Below are 6,000 nucleotides of genomic sequence, written 5' to 3'. Positions count from 1 at the left end.
TTCGAAAGTTATAAAAGTGGTGGAAAAGTCGAAAAAGATTGAGAAGATTGTTACTACTACTGGTGAAGTAACGAAAGTTGTATCTACTCAAGTCATAATTCCTATAGTTCCAAAGGTGAACACAACAGAAGCAATCAAGACAACAACAAGACCCATTCTGAAGGGAATTGTTATTGGTCCAACTACTGGAGGAGGAAGTTCAAGTTCTTCTAAACCAAAAACTTCTGAAGGTGATGGAAAAGGGAAGGGGATTGTGATTGAAAAATCGAAAGAAGAGAAGAAGGCTGGGATAGAAGCTGAAATGGAAAAACAAAGACATATTCAAAGCATTTTGAGGCTTTGTGAAAATGATCCACCTGGTATGGAGAAGGGAGATCCAAAGAAGTTACATAGTTACGAAAATATTGAAGCCAGAGTGTCATACAATCAAATGTATGCATTCGAGAAGAAACCACGAAGGAGTTATTCTATCGAAAATTCGGATATGAATCAACTCGACTTTCCTGTTAACGAAATGATGTTTATCACTGCTCAGTATAAGGTGATAGAGAAGTTCAAGAATGAAGATGACTTTCTTCATATGAAACTTATGTTTCATGCTGTGTTGGGAAAGGATCAAGAAGAAGTGTGGTCACTCATCAAGATCAAAAGGGTGTTGAGTATTACGAAATATGTAATGTTTGAGAACATGATACAGAACTTTCGTTATCATGTTGTTAGAGCAAACAATATCTCATGTGAGTTCACGATAGCAGACTTCCCACTAAGTCCAATTAGTCTTTTACTCCTGTTTCTCAAAATCCTTATCCCAGGGATATAGGCAGCTTCTCCAAGGTCCTTCATAGCGAAACACTTCCCAAGCCAGGACTTTACTTCCTGCAGGGTTGGGATGTCATTTCCTATGAGTAGTATGTCATCCACATACAATACCAAAAAGCTAACTATACTCCCACTAGCCTTGACATATACACAAGATTCATCTTCGCTCCTCGAAAAGCCAAACTCTTGAACTTTGTCATCAAAACAAAGATTCCATCTGCGAGGTGCTTGTTTCAATCCATAGATGGATTTCTCAAGCTTACACACTCTATTAGGGTACTCTACGCTGACAAAACCCTCTGGCTGACTCATGTAAACATCCTCAGCCAACTTCCCATTAAGGAAAGAGGTTTTGACATCCATTTGCCATATTTCATAGTCATGAAATGCAGCAATGGCTAGCATAACCCAAATAGACTTAATCTTCGCTACTGGTGAAAAGGTCTCATCATAATCAACTCTCGGAGTTTGAGAAAATCCATTTGCAACCAGTCGCGCCATATAAGTGTGTACAATACCATCCATGTCGGTCTTCTTCTTGAAGATCGATTTGCACCCGACGGTCTTGCGACCTGGTACATTGTCAACCAAGTTCCAAACTTGATTATCATACATGGACTGTATCTCGCTATCCATAGCCTCTTTCCATTTAGCAGCCTCAGGGCCTGCCATGGCTTCCGTGTAGCTGTTAGGTTCATCCAGACTTACCAGTGTGCTATCAGTGATAAGTGTATCACCTTCCGCAGTAATATGGAAACCATAATAATGCTCAGGTGCATTCCTAACTCTCGTGGAACGCCTCAGAGGTACATACTCGTCTATCGGATCAACAGGAGTTTCCTCCTCAGGTTGATTGCTAGGGTTCGAGGTTCCTTCACCACTTGACTCTTGAATTTCTTCAAAGTCAATTTGCCTCCCACTGTTTCCTTGGCTTATGAACTCTCTCTCTCTCTCGAAAGACTCCTCTCCTTGCTACAAACACCACATTATTACTGGGTCTGTAAAAGAGGTAACCAAAGGATTTTTGTGGTTAGCCGATGAAAATACACCTCTCACTTCGAGGTTCGAGCTTATCGTGAGTCTCGCGCCTCACGAAAGCCTCGCAACCCCAAATCTTGATGTGATCTAGATTGGGAACTTTTCCAGTCCACATCTAGTGAGGTGTTTTCGCAACCTTCTTTGTAGGGACTAGATTAAGGATATGGGCGGCAGTCTCTAAGGCATACCCCCAAAATGAGATTGGTGAAGCTCGACTCATCATGGAACGAACCATATCCAACAAGGTTCGATTATGCCTCTCAGCCACACCATTAGGCTGTGGTGTTCTGGGAGGTGTCAATTGTGAGACAATCCCACATTCCTTAAGATAGTCAAGAAACTTTGTACTAAGATACTCACCACCTCGATCGGAGTGAAGCATCTTAATGTTCCTGCCCAACTGATTCTCCACTTCTTGTTTAAACTCCTTGAATTTTTCAAAGGTTTCTGACTTATGCTTGATTAAGTAGACATAACCATATCTACTATAATCATCAGTAAAAGTCACATAGAAGCGGTTAGCATCCCTTGTGGCGGTTCTGAACGGTCCACACACATCAGTATGTATGAGGTCCAACAAACCCTCACCCCTAGCACAAGTACCAGTGAAGGGTGACTTTGTTATTTTCCCAAGCAACCAAGATTCACAACTATCATCTGACTTTAGGTCAAATGACTCCAAGACTCCATCCTTTTGGAGTTGGCCTATGCGTTTCTTGCTTACATGTCCAAGACGACAATGCCATAATGATACTTTAGCCAAGCTAGTGGAAGAATCAATACACAACACATTATTTCCTAGGTTATCTACAACCGACACAGTTTCATACACACCATCACAAGGTAATGCTTTAAAATAAAGAACATTGTTAAAGAAAGCATTAATACCACCACATTCATTATCAAACGAAAAGGTAAAACCTTGTTTGTACAAACCATGAAAGGAAATATTATTTCTCGCCATTCAGACGAGTAACAACATTTATTCAAATCTAATGTTAACCCACTACTTAGCAACAAAGAATAAACTCCAATCTTGGTGACAGGTGTAACTTTCCTATTCCCCATGATCAAGTTTATCTTCCCATGCTCCAAATTCTCACTTCTTCTTAGTCCCTGCAAATCAGAACATATGTGAATACCACAACCTGTATCAAGGACCCAAGAATTAGAATAGGGTGATTTATTAGACAATATAATGTAAATACCTGCATGGTTGGGTTTCACTTTCCCATCCTTAACATCTTGCAAGTACTTTGGGCAGTTTCGTTTCCAGTGCGCCTTTTCATGGCAATAGAAGCATTCAGCCTCATTAGGGTTGGCAGAAGGAGTGACAGAACCTTTCTTGGTTCCACTTGAAGAGGAGCCATCAAGGGACTTTCCCTTGGTACCCTTCGAAGGGCTCTTCCTCTTCTTCCCTTTACCTTTCCCGATAGCCAGAACAGGGGCGTTGGTAGGAGTAGAAGTAGTAACAACCGATTTACCTTTAAGACCATTTTCGGCGGTCTTCAGAAGTCCTTGAAGTTTGCTGAGTGTAACTTCCTCCTTGTTCATGTGATATGTCATTCGAAATTGATCATAGCACGAAGGTAAGGAGTGCAAAATGATGTTAATTGCCAACTCCTCGGGGAAGTTCACATTCATTTTCAGCAAACGGTCCACGAATCTTTGCATTTTCTGCATGTGGCCAGTGATGAGTTCACCATCCTTCATTCGAGTTGTTATCATGTAGGAGATGATTTCATACCTCTCTTGACTAGCACTTTGATGGTAGCGGTCCATCAAGTCCTGGTGCATCTCAAAAGGGTAAAAGTCCTCATAGGACTTTTGGAGCTCGGCTGTCATTGTGGCCAACATGATACATGCCACCTTAGTGGCATCTCTCTCATGTGCTCGGAATTCAGCGACCTCCAATGTAGTAGCAAACGACTCATCAAGTTCCTTAAGCTCCTTATCGAGGACATATTCCTTGTCCTCATACCGAGTGACCATCCTGATGTTCCTGATCCAATCAATAAAGTTGGATCCATCGAAGATGACTCTCCCACAAAGGTTCATGAGAGAGAAGGATCCGGTAGGGTTTGAGCCAGAAGCAGCATTGTTGGAAGACATCTGAAAAAGAAGAAGGACAAGTTTAGATTAGATATAAAGATAATCCTTAATAAGACACCCAAATGTAATATTAAGGCTAGGACCCAACACAATATTTTATAACTTAGAAGAGGGATGTCGTAATCCAAGCTATAAAATATTTGAAGGTAAGTGAATGACGATTCACCAATTTCCACCATAAAAAACGAAATAAATTATTAGGTTTTAATTGGTTTTGAAACTTCTAGATTCTTTGAGATTCATTGAACTTTTCAATGGCATGTTTCAATCTCGAGTGTGCCCTTCAGGTTTTGTGACTGGGATGCCGAGGATCACAAAACAAGGTGTGAATTAACCATGCAAATTACTTGGTACTCTTAATGTTTATCACCTAACCGATGTGCCGGTTAACCACACGCGCTCCACCGATCTATGATAAACCTTAAGTCACCCTTTGCCTACCTTGTTAAGTCCAGGTTAGTGTGCCGGTTAACCACACTCGCTCCACTAACGACTTAAGCAAAGTGCAAAGTGTAATTTCATGGGTTAGCACCTTTTTCACATTTTTCCTAAAGTAACTAAGATTGTGAATTTATAAAACATTTAGTTACTTTATTAATCATCATACTTTTAATGAGGATTTAAAGTCATTGTCTTACCCGTTCGTCTAACGACCCTCCACCAGTCAAGGAAGCGGTAGGTGAGAATGGACACCCATTAAGCTGTCATTTTATAGGCAACAACCTTATACCCCCCTTATAGACCGACTTCGTGAATGAGGCCTACTAACGGTAAAAACGACTTGTTCTTATATATATATATATATATATATATATATATATATATATATATTATTAACTTATAATATTATAAAGTATAAGGGTTGAATTTTAACTTTTAAAATTCTAGGGGTTGGAACTAAAGTTTTTTAAGGTGACTTTACATGTTCCAAAACTTGAGGGCAAGTTTTGTAACTTTCATAACTTATGAGTTAATGGTTTATTAAAATGAGAGGCTTTTCATTTTATGTAACCTATGTGTTCATTAATGGACTTTAAAAGAAAGACTTTTGGTAATTCTTAACTTGAGGACAAATTATGGATTCCATTAAAACACATAATGATCAAGAATTAACTAACAACCAATTTTCAAATAATTCCTATGATCTTCTAAACTCATAAGTGTATGAATATTCATATCAATAATTTCAAGAATCATAACTAACACATACAAAACTTGAAATTTTGATAATATCCATTGTAAATGGATTAGCATAACCATTACACCATCTAAAACAAGTTTTATAAGACCAAAACAGTTTAGGGTAATGTTTCTAGTCCATTTCCAACAGCAAAACTCGAAAATCTGCATTTAGGGGCTCCTACTCGTCGAGTGCAAGAACCTACTCGACGAGTAGGATGAATTATCACATGGACTCGTCGAGTCCCCCCATGGACTCGGCAAGTTCATGACGCATAATGCATAAAACTTGAGTTTTTTCAACAATTTGCATCAAGTATCAAGAAAACAAGCCTAGGCTATGATACCACTGAAGGGTTTTGAGCATTCTAACACTCCTATGGTGTACATGCAACCCTAGAAACCTTGGATCTATGTTTTCTCTAAGATACATGCAAATAATAATTTTCCAAGGTTTACTTTCTAACTAGCATGTTATGGGGTACTTGAATAATAAAACACTAGTAGAATTACATACCTTTTAGTAGTGGTTGATTGCTTGGAGTTTGAGAGCCTAGAACCAATAATGTGGATGCCTCAAATGGAAGTCACAAATCACCACAAACTTTGGAAACCTTTAGAGAGAGTATGAAAACGTGTAGAAAACGGCCACCTTTGCTCAAACACACACTAGTGTCATTTCAAGTGCCAAGGACTCCTTTATATAGTGTGGTGGATTAGGGTTACATTCATGTAAACCCTAATACTCATGACTTTTCATTTCCATGAGATCCATGGGTTAAATCTCCATGGACTATCCATAGACTTTCCATGCAAGCCTAGCCCATTCTAAATAAGCAATAGCCCACACTA

The sequence above is a fragment of the Lactuca virosa genome, chromosome 3 (assembly GCF_052849685.1).
Source record: "Lactuca virosa cultivar CGN04683 chromosome 3, Lactuca_virosa_CGN04683_v6, whole genome shotgun sequence".
In the NCBI taxonomy this organism is placed as follows: Eukaryota; Viridiplantae; Streptophyta; class Magnoliopsida; order Asterales; family Asteraceae; genus Lactuca; species Lactuca virosa.
This window is presented reverse-complemented; position numbering follows the sequence as displayed.